This window comes from Telmatherina bonti (genome assembly GCF_933228915.1).
Source record: "Telmatherina bonti genome assembly, chromosome: 11".
In the NCBI taxonomy this organism is placed as follows: Eukaryota; Metazoa; Chordata; class Actinopteri; order Atheriniformes; family Telmatherinidae; genus Telmatherina; species Telmatherina bonti.
Window position 1 is genome coordinate 8,123,303 of NC_136629.1, and position 12,339 is coordinate 8,135,641.

Here is a 12,339-nt window from a genome sequence, read left to right on the forward strand (position 1 = left end):
TGGAAACTGTATTTTTATTGCTAGAGTAAAGGCATAACTATGGCACCAAAACAAGAAGTGACATCACACACTTTTATGACATTTGAATTGTGTTCCAAATATTACATGCAAAGATCAAACAGTGACATATCAAAGAGTACTATGACATCATAACGGAGTTATTCTCCAAATGTACCACAATGAAATGGAAGTGCAAAAGCTTACAAGAGGTCCTGCCTGCAGACCTCCACTGTGAGGTCGCTTCCGGTGCAGGCTCCACTGTCAGTACGCCTCCACTGTCAGGACGGTCAGAACAGGAAACAATTCAAAATAAAAGCGCAAATCTGTTCATCGTACTTCCGGTTGATACATTTCAAAATATAATCGCAAATGCGCTTTCGTCTAATCACTTGCTTCTCAAATGATTATTAAGTACATGAGAGCTGAAATTCCTTGTCTATTGTAAATATCGTTTGTTTTAATTTATTTATATTGTAAACGTCAGTTTCTTACTTCCACTTAGGAAGTTACGTTTTTGCCGGTGTGGATTTGTTTGATTGCAACATAACTTAAAATGTTAACGGCAGATTTCCATGAAATTTCAAAATATCTCCTTTCTGGGACCAGGAACAGTTGATTAAATTTGGTGGTGATCTGAATCTTTTTTTTTTTTTTTTTGGGGGGGGGGGGGGTTGACTTGACCTACAGTCTAGCCTCTGTGGGCTTGACCGAGGTCTGCGCTCATCCCCCCCCTGTTTTCCTTCTATGCTGCACACAACCAGTTTGTATTAATTCTAAAAAATAAAATAAAGCTTTAGATTTCTGCAACTGAAGCATTCATCCTACTTTTTAAAAACGTTTTTTGCCATTTAGTAATATCTATTGCACTGGTTAGCTTTAGAACTTGAAAAACAAATTGTGGTTGACATGAATCTGAGCTCAGTTATCTTTATAACCTACTATAAAGCTGAGGATCTTGAAAAGAGGTCAATAATCAATGAAAACAATTTAGAGCAAAGAAAGACATTAGCTTGTGCAGAAATTGTCTTTTATACTTGATATATTTATTTATATAAGAAGTATCTATATATTTAAATATTTGTAATCATGGTATACTAATTTTTTACTCATATTCATATGCCAACATATTATATTCTTTGAAAGCTTTGAAACATCAGCTTTCTAATATCCTGTCAGATAAAACAATACATAAGAGTTTGCCTCACACTTTTGGACTCACCAAACATCTGGATTCTGCACATCCACACACCAGGATTTTATTCATACACCTCTGCTTTTAACATGGTCCACATGCACCTTGATTCATTGCCAATTAGACTTGCAAGTCCACCCAACATTGATTTCACAGATTGGGAACTTTCTAAGGGCAGGCCTCAGAAAGGTCTAATGCTTTCAAATATTAAGCATCAGTTTGAAACACAGGACTGCCACAGGGCTGTGTTTTGTTTTCTGCTCTTTTCTCTGCCTGCCGATCATCTATTCTTTTCTATTCTACTGTTATTTAGCAGATGGTTTTCTCCAAAGTGACGTACATCAGAGTAAGAACACAAGCAGGAAATCAAACCGCACAGATAAGTGACAGACTGCTGCAAGTCTGGTTGGACACAGATGTTGTCCTGTAGTGCTAGTGGCAGCAAGTTTTTTTCTGTTTAAATTGCCATTTGTATAATCTAATATTTAATTGTATACTTTACAGTATTTAGTCATTTACTGCCTTTTCATAATATTTATTCTTTATTGCACTGGTTTTTTGCTACATTTTTTAAAATGAGTTTTTCAGTTATATTTTTCTTCTTTACCACTGTAACATTTTTTCTTTGGTTCCATGTGGAAGCTAATTATGTTCTTGTGCTGCTGTAACACCTATGTACCACTACATACAACCCTATTTTTTTTATATCTACAATACAATCTAAGTTAATCATTAATCCATCAACGAGAAAAACATAACGTCAAGTTACAACATGCTCAAATGTTCTGTAGTCCTTTATTCTTGAACACAAACTCACTCACGTGTGAGACATTCACAACAGGCCAAACAATTTCTTTTGTCCATAATTTCCTCACAGAACTTCCACATGTCCTCAGTGCTGTAAAATTTAAACTTGAAGGGCTCCAGGATTGATTCCTTTTCATGATCATCCACTTCGTCCTCTTGAGACATTCTTCCATATTGCAGAAGAGCCTCAGCCTGGTGCTCCTTCCCCATGCACAGAACACCAGGCAGGTCCACTTTAGCAGAGAAAAGTTGTTTGTTGTTCTCAACCCACTCAGCTGCATTTATGCAATCCCGAAGAATGCGATCGACCACCGAGTCCTGTGGAAAAGACATCCGTGCCATATCTGCTCCACTATTGTGATCTAAGAAAAAAAATTGATTGTGTGAAAAACTGTGAAAAAGCCTACCCCTTCCACTGGTGTGTCCATGTTGTCTAGTCTGCGTGACACCTCAGCCTGCTGACATTTAAAAAAAGATCAGTTGTAATATTCAAAACACAAGATCCAAAAAATAAAAAGAAAAGATCCCTTCAGTGTCCTCCTCTAATCAGTACACATGGACGTATTACAGAGCTCAACAAACATTTTTCTGGCCAATCAAGCATTATCTAGAGACTATATTTTTATATTGCAGACAGCAGGTCTGCCCTGAACTTGTGAATGACATATTCACTAAAGCAACCTCACAACTGCTGTGTAATCAGAAAAAAAAAAGATTTAAAAAAAAATAAATGTTGGTTTCTGACATGAAACAAAAGAAAAGCGTACTTGGAACTCAAACAAAATTAAAATCTGAGCTCAGTTATCTCATTCAGCTTCCTCTTCGTCATCCTAAACACTGGTGGCACTTCACCTCGCAGGAGGGCCTTTGATGCATCTGTCCAGTGGGCAAACAGCTTTCCATGTCTCAAAAAAAAAAGATTAAATAATAGAAATCAATTTAAAATATTCTTATGACAAATTTAATCTATTAAAGCATCAAAACCTTTGCAGTCTCACCTTCCAAGGTCAAAGTTTTCCATGAGGATGATACACCACCGCTGTCGCAGAAGGGGAATGTCCATCTAAATAAATTGAGAGAGAAAAAAAACACACTGTCATAAAAACTTAGTTGTTGTAATTTTGAGTTTAGTTTGACGGCATGAATCTACTTACAATAGAGAAGTCGTAGGGAGCATCCAGTGTGGTGTAAAGAGCATACTAAGGATAAAACCAGCCATTTTTATCTTCTTAAACCACACAGAATTACACCAATAATTAATATATAACAAATAATGTCTCCTACCATCAACATGAAGATGCCACAGTCAATCCCATACAGCTGCCGTGGAAAACCCTCGGTATCATTAAGAAATCAAATAGGTAATTGTTATTTTCAAGTATTAAGTATTCAACTATTATAAGACATTATTATATATTTTACATTCTTTATATTTTTACCTGAATTTGTAATCCAGTTGTCTCTGTCCAATTGCCAGGATTTAGTGACTGGGACAGTTTTCTAAAGGACAAATGCATTAATAGATTAAAAAAAAAAAGTCAATAAAATTATAAATAAGGACTGTTCGGATGAACATGCATCACTGATTTAAATCAGGAACAGATCTACCATGCATATCTTTTCATGCAAATTTTTTCATGCAGACTTTCATGCTGACATTCTCCTTTTAATTGTGCCAGTTTCTTAAGTCAATTGTGTGAAATATATACATATTGATAGGTGGTCATGTTAAATGTGTAAAACTAATATAAAATTTATAACTATGGTTTGATACAAAAAAAATAAATTATATATATATATATATATATATATATATATATATATATATATATATATATATATATATATATATATATGTGTGTGTGTGTGTAGCACAATATAAAGGCTGTCACACAGATCTGAACATGACCTGGTAAAAAAGAAAAAAAAAGAACAGTTTTGGAACATGAACGCCAAAAAGCACACTGAAAACTTTTTGTTTAAAACCTCAGCAGTCCCCTCATCTCCTCATCGCCAAATCCAAATGGTGCTTCAGCACATTTTGAGTCAAGAAACAGTATTTCTCTCAGTGTTGGTTTTAAAACCTGTAATTGTAGTTAGTGACATTTGTACTCAACAATGTGTCAGAGGAAAACAACACAACACAAAACACAACAACAGTACAACAATGTGTCAGAGGAAAACAACACAACACAAAACACAACAACAGTACTGTAATAAAAAATTAACATACTTTTGTTAACTTTTCCTATTAACATTTCATGACATACATACCCCCCTGTTACAGCAAACATTCTTACTTACAGAGAGCAGGAAATGCCCAGGTTTCCACACAGGAATGACAACGGCCTCTCTGAATGAAGCATCACTCTAATAGACAGTAAAATTCAAAAGCAAACAGGTAAAGCACATTAGACATATCTTAACAAAATTCATACCTTAGGACATGTAGCGCTTACAGGTAAGCTTGCAAGTGGATCACATGATGTTGGTTTTCTCCAGGTTGGTACAACATAGAGATCAGCCACAAAAATGGTTTTCCCCTGTGGAACATATTTCAAATCTTAGCAAATACCCACATGGAATAAAAAGGAAAAGTATATTCCAAAACCAATATTTATGCTTTATACCTGGGATTGAGCAATTTTCTCAATGACTTCGAAGCAAGCATTTCCTATCTGCAAACCAAGGACAAAGCAAAACTTAGCAACGTCATAACACAATGAGCTGACAATGAAATGGGTCCAGATGTTGACTCACGGTTGATTCCATTTCCTTGTTCAATCCAAGCCCCCAGAAGTCAGCTCGGGTCAGGCAACTTTTTTCTGTTTTTACAATGAGCTCGCCTGCAGGGTTGTCAGTGTCCAATACATATTTGAGCTGATTGTTGGGAAAAAAACAAAATGATAACAAATGTAAAATAAAAACTGATAACATAGGAACCTGGGTGATCGGGCTTTGAGATGAGAAGCACGTAGCTCTGTCTCATACAATCACACAGCTGTTGCTTTCTTTTAAGAATACATACCAGCTGCTCTTGGGCAGGATGAAGCTTGAAGGTCCATGATGCTCGGCATGGTCTCAAATTCTCGCTTTTTGTGATTATTTCACAATGTGGTCCACAGACCTTGGTGTCTATTAAAATGGAATTAAATAATAAAATTTTGCTCATATTTTTTGTACTTTTTACTTTTTGTGTGGATTTTATGAAAACATACTGCCTACCTGTGTTTGGGTCAATAAGGAGCCCATGTAGCTGCTGAGGTGTTCCAGCTGCTAAAGGATGATGCTGTGTAGGCATACAGGGTGCTGGGGGTCCTGAGGTTTAAGAAGTCAATATTAAGCAACATAAGCATTATATTTTCAATTACAACAAAGAAACAAAACTTGTCTTTAAATGAGTTTTTACCAAATACTGCTTGTCCAAATTTGTCCAGAGTGATGTCTTGCAAGCGGTGTGAGTCACGTCCTCTCCTTAGTTGCTTTTCTAAAAGCTCAGCATTTGTTTTGTTGTTTCTGTGATGTATTAGGTTTCTCATCAAAAAAACATGTGTTGAGGGTGCCATGTTATTGAGGAAGTAGTTGTTTTTGCGCATACATGAAAAAAATTGCTCGGCCACCTGGCTATTCAATGAACCCTGAAGTTCTGGAACTAGGTTGATCCTCCTCAACACTTCCTGTGGGTCTTTGGTATTGGTCTCATGGAATTTGTCATACAAGACATAGTGGTCTGAGGAGCCAGTGCATGGATGCCCATTTTTATCAGGATTCTGCAACATTTCAACCAGCCATGGCAGGGAGATCTTGAGTTTGTTCTGCTGAGCTTCTGTGATGTTCTGTGGTGTCGATGCCGCCAATCTCCCTTCATGTGGTCTGAAAGGTATCATAGTTGGCCAACGCAGGTTGGCATGAGTTGCCAGACCCCGAGCAAAGTCATAAACAATGACATTTGGCAGGTGTTTCCAGGATAGAAGAAGGTCAGCAAAATCTCGTGGAGATTCTGCACGCAGGTTAAACTTCAAACTGTACACCACACCATGTGGACAGAGAACCACTGACCACCCACCTTCAATGGAAAATTTTAAAAAGTTTTATAATAAACATGCAGACATTATTATGTAGTTGTGCAGTTAAATATTAAATGTGAATTTTACCAGATGCTCCCCAGATTTTCTGAAAGATCTTGTCGTAAGAGTGTCGTGTCTTCATCTCTTGCCTAAGTCTGAGAATCAGATCCATCCGTGATCCCTTCACATCCAAACGGCAGGCCTTACACAGTTTACGCACAGTTGAAACCTTTTGAAATACAGACAAGATATAAAGGAAGATGTTACTACACAATGCATCTCAAACAAATATACATGTTCATACACAACAACTCTACCTTCTGCTTCATGAGCTCGTCCACCAGTCGGTGCTCTGACACCGTGCTGACTTCAGCTTCAGAGGAAGATTTTGCTGAGGAAGCTTTTTCAAATTCTGTGTTTAACGCCATCTCAGACTGACGCGTATTCTTTCCAATCCACGGGCCCCAGTACTCAAAACTTGGCTTTACACTGAAGCTGTTCTTTGCACCACCTGTGAAAAGTATGTGAGACATTCTTAATATGCTTAAATGCATTGGATCATTAAGTGAGAGTAATTACTAATTTACAGAACAATACATTTATACATACTTTGGACAAACCCGCGAGAAATCATCTCCAGCTGTACAGAGTCCCAGAATTCTTCAATGTTAACTTCACCAGTGAAGTTCTCAGGGGTATCTTTAATGTCACTCACTGAAATACAAAATCATTTCACTAGTTTTGCAAATAATATGAGATAATTCTTTCCCAACACAGAAGATACTGTGACTTACCAGGGAAGTTAAACACTCCTTTCTTGTGGAGGTCCATTACAACTACTGGAGGATAGTAGCCACAGGAAACACAAGAGAAAGAGTACTCATGGCTTGTCAGTGCCTCAAAGTGGCAGTAGGCATGCAGAACCTTATCTTTGGCAGGAATTGTCACTTTCCTCAGGCCTTCAAGTGCACTTAATACCTTGGACACTGAGACACTGTTCTGTAGAAGATGCAGAGTAAAATAAAAAAACAACAATGTAAGATTATAATTACAAATATGCCAACACATGTATTCAAGTATTTGTCATAAACGGTATACTGTAAATACCTGTAGGTTAAGTCTCAGGTAGACACACAGTTCAAGGGTCAATACAATATGGTCATCAAAGTTATGCAGACCGTCCTGCCATTCCTGGTATCTATAGGTCATGTGACACACTGGACATCTCCGGAAATAGGTTGATACATCTGGTGTATATAAATCATGAATACATCATTAACATAGTGTTACATGTTCTGCCAATTTCCACAATAGCCAGCAAAACACAAGTTACTTACTTTCAATTACCCCATTCATGCTAATTATTCTGGCTTTTCTGGAGATTCTGCTTGACTCTTCCAGATTTACAGCCCCTGGACAGACTGCACAAACTGTCTCTGATGGTTGCAACTCTGTCACATAGTCTGTGAGTGCTCTTGGTTTTACAATGTCATCTGGCAAGTTAGCTGGAAGATTTCTATGTCTGTATGTATACTCTACAACTTGTTTGAAGACTTCTGCTGATGGTGGACAGACAGTATCTTGGTGCTTTTTTGATGTATTGATTTCTCCTGTTCTGAACACATCCCGGTTCGTTTGAAACAAATGCCATTTGCTAATATTTTTGTGGGCACATGACATTCTTGGTTTGGCACAAGGGCAATGCCATGTGTTTACTGATGAATTGTATGTTACAAATATCCTTCCAAGACGACTGTAATAATGTAAAGTTGGCTCATGGACTGAAAAACAAAGGTATTTTGAGCTTTCCTCAAACGATACTTCAACACATAGAGGGACATGTGCTGCCTGTGCATATTTTTGCCTTTTCATACAGGTTAACTTCTTGGTATCACCAAAAAATTTTAAGTGCACCATTTCTGTCAACACTTCTTCTCTGAGGCATTCTTCAGTAGCTATGTCTGTACAGTATTGCAAAGAGCGGATGTGTTCACATTGTGTAAAGGGTAATCCACTGCGTGATGCCATTTTGGAGTATTGGTTGCATTCTTCCAACTCACACTGAATCCTGTGTACTCGACCCCAGGTTTTGTTTTGTACATGTATGGGAACTGAAAAGCCATGCCCTCCTTTTTGGACAGCAGAAATCCCATTTTTGGCATCCACACAAACACTCTTTAAATGATCAGTTTCTGTTACATCCTTCAGTTTTTTGCGGTGCTTCCTCTGGATGTGTTTGGCCAAGTTTCTCTTTAAATAAGTACCTGTGCAGAGGGGACAATTAACTTTTTTAAGTTTGGATTTTTGACCTTGAGTCTCTTGGGAAGTAAGTGCAGCAGCAGAGAAAACCAAAGAAGATGATGGTGTCATATGTGTCTCTGCTGAGGAGTGGATGGTAGATGTTTGAATTGATTGGGCAGAAGGAATAGTACATATGGTTGTATCTTTTTGCACAACAAGGTCTGGTGATGGGGATATTGTAGTTGGTGGAAGTAGAGGAATGGATGTAACAGATGAACTCGGTTGCTGGGAGGACATGGATGAATCCTGATTTTGTTTGGACTTTGCAGTAGCCGAGGTGGACATTTGTTGTATAGGACAAGACTTTAAGTGTGCTTCCATGTCTATCCTTCTAACTATGGTATTGTCACAAACAGGACAATGATAATGTCCCCCATTCCTGCAGTTCAGATTGCAGCGGCAGATCTTCTTATCTAAGAGTAGGTCCAGAAAATGTTTATATTAGACAATGACACACAACTAATGTGAGTGAGGGTTAGACACAAATACACGCAAATATATACATGTCTGTACAACTTTAATCTAAAATGGAGTGAAATTACCTTTAAATGCAACAGCATTTTTCATGTGGACCTCCAAATGCCGCTGAAGTCTGGCTGGTTGGCTTGGTTTAAACATGCTTACTGGACAGAAGGGGCAGTGGAACTTACTGCAGCATGTTGTGCAGCGTTCCAGTGCAGGCTTTCCACAAACGATCGAATGATGCATCTTCAAAAGATATTAAATGCATGTTTATATTATCGTATATAAACTTCAATTAAATTAACGTATATTGCCTAATGATGTATATTGTTACATACAAACAAATGCGAACAGTTACTTTACGTGATGCGCCGAAAAGTTAATAATCACATATAATTTAAGGACTTGACGCTAACCGCCATTGCCGAAAGCTAACTTTGGCGTTAGCTCACTTAGCATCAAAACGACAACCCACACCGACATGTAACATTCCATCATTTGCATCACCTTATTAATGACTTCTTTAACGTTGCTATTTTAAAGCATCTATGTTATCAAAGAAGATTTCAAACTAAGTATTTACTTTTTGTGGAAACGCAAAATCATCAACTCACCGCTATTCGGGACAGATATCCTGGCTTGCTGGTCTCCTCTGAAATAAACGGCAGGCAGGTGAAAAAAAAAAGTCTGCACTTCCTGTTATGACCGTCCTGACAGTGGAGGCGTCCTGACATTGGAGCCTGCACCGGAAGCGACCTCACAGTGGAGGTCTACAGGCAGGACCTCTTGGAAATTTCATGGAAATCTGCCGTTAACATTTTGAGTTATGTTGCAATCAAACAAACCCACACCGGCAAAAACGTAACTTCCTAAGTGGAAGTAAGAAACTGACGTTTACAATATAAATAAATTAAAACAAAACGATATTTACAATAGACAAGGAATTTCAGCTCTCATGTACTTAATAATCATTTGAGAGGCAAGTGATTAGAGGAAAGCGCATTTGCGATTATATTTTGAAATGTATCAACCGGAAGTACGATAAACAGATTTGCGCTTTTATTTTGAATTGTTTCCTGTTCTGACCGTCCTGACAGTGGAGGCGTACTGACAGTGGAGCCTGCACCGGAAGCGACCTCACAGTGGAGGTCTGCAGGCAGGTGCCTCTCAAAGCTTACAGCACCTGGTATTCCCAGGCGGTCTTCCATTCAAGTACTGACCAGGCCCAACTCCTCTTTGCTTCCGAGATCAGACAAGATCGGGCGTTTTCAGGGTGGTGTGGCCGTAAGCGTCAGACTGGAACGGAAATATTATTTTTATTGCTACTGTAAAGGCATAAATATGGCACCAGGATGAACCAGAACAAGAAGTGACATCACACACGTTTATGAAATTTGAATTGTGCTCCAAATATTACATGCAAAGATCAAACAGTGACATATCAAAGAGTGCTATGAGAATATAACAGAATTATTCTCCAAATACCCCACACTGAAATGGACGTGCAAAAGCTTACAGCACCTGGTATTCCCAGGCAGTCTCCCATTCAAATACCGAGCAGGCGCAACTCTGCTAGGCTTCTGAGATCAGACGGGATCGGGCGTTTTCAGGGTGGTGTAGCTGTAAGCGTCAGACTGGAACGGAAATTGTATTTTTATTGCTACTGTAAAGGCATAAATATGGCACCAGGATGAACCACAACACGAAGCGACATCAGACAAGTTTATGACTTTTGAATTGTGCTCCCAATATTACAAACAAAGATGAAACAGTGACATATCAAAGAGTGCTATGAGATTATAACAGAATTATTCTCCAAATATCCCACACTGAAATGGACGCGCAAAAGCTTGCAGCACCTGGTATTCCCAGGTGGTCTCCCATTCAAGTACTGACCAGGCCCAACTCTGCTAGGCTTCCGAGATCAGACGAGATCAGCCGTTTTCAGGGTGGTGTGGCCGTAAGCGTCAGACTGGAACGGAAATTGTATTTTTATTGCTAGAGTAAAGGCATAAATATGGCACCAGGATGAACCAGAACAAGAAGTGACACCACACACGTTTATGACTATTGAATTGTGCTCCAAATATTACATACAAAGATGAAACAGTGACATATCAAAGAGTACTATGGCATCATAATGGAATTATTCTCCAAATACCCCACACTGAAATGGAAGTGCAAAAGTTTACAGAACCTGGTATTCCCAGGCGGTCTTCCATTCAAGTACCGAACAGGCCCAACTCTACTAGGCGTCTGAGATCAGACGAGATCAGGCGTTTTCAGGGTGGTGTGGCCGTAAGCGTCAGACTGGAGCGGAAAGTGTATTTTTATCGCTAGAGTAAAGGCATAACTATGGCACCACAACAAGAAGTGACATCACACACTTTTATGACATTTGAATTGTGTTCCAAATATTACATGCAAAGATCAAACAGTGACATATCAAAGAGTACTATGACATCATAACGGAGTTATTCTCCAAATGTACCACAATGAAATGGAAGTGCAAAAGCTTACAGCACCTGGTATTCCCAGGCGGTCTCCCATTCAAGTACCGAGCAGGCGCAACTCTGCTAGGCTTCTGAGATCAGACGGGATCGGGCGTTTTCAGGGTGGTGTAGCTGTAAGCATCAGAGTGGAAGGGAAATTGTATTTTTATTGCTACTGTAAAGGCATAAATATGGCACCAAGATGAACCAGAACAAGAAGTGACACCACACACGTTTATGACTATTGAATTGTGCTCCCAATATTACATACAAAGATGAAACAGTGACATATCAAAGAGTGCTATGAGATTATAACAGAATTATTCTCCAAATATCCCACACTGAAATGGACGTGCAAAAGCTTACAGCACCTGGTGTTCCCAGGTGGTCTCCCATTCAAGTACTGACCAGGCCCAACTCTGCTTTGCTTCCGAGATCAGGCGTTTTCAGGGTGGTGTGGCCGTAAGCGGGAGACTGGAGTGGAAACTGTATTTTTATTGCTAGAGTAAAGGCATAACTATGGCACCACAACAAGAAGTGACATCACACACTTTTATGACATTTGAATTGTGTTCCAAATATTACATGCAAAGATCAAACAGTGACATATCAAAGAGTACTATGACGTCATAACGGAGTTATTCTCCAAATGTACCACAATGAAATGGACGTGCAAAAGCTTACAGCACCTGGTATTCCCAGGCGGTCTTCCATTCAAGTACTGACCAGGCCCAACTCCTCTTTGCTTCCGAGATCAGACGGGATCGTGCGTTTTCAGGGTGGTGTAGCTGTAAGCGTCAGACTGGAACGGAAATCGTATTTTTATTGCTAGTGTAAAGGAATAAATATGGCACAAGCATGAACCAGAAAAAGAAGTGACATCACACACTTTTATGACATTTGAATTGTGCTCCAAATATTACATACAAAGATCAAACAGTGACATTTCAAAGAGTACTATGACATCATAATGGAATTATTCTCCAAATACCCCACACTGAAATGGAAGTGCAAAAGC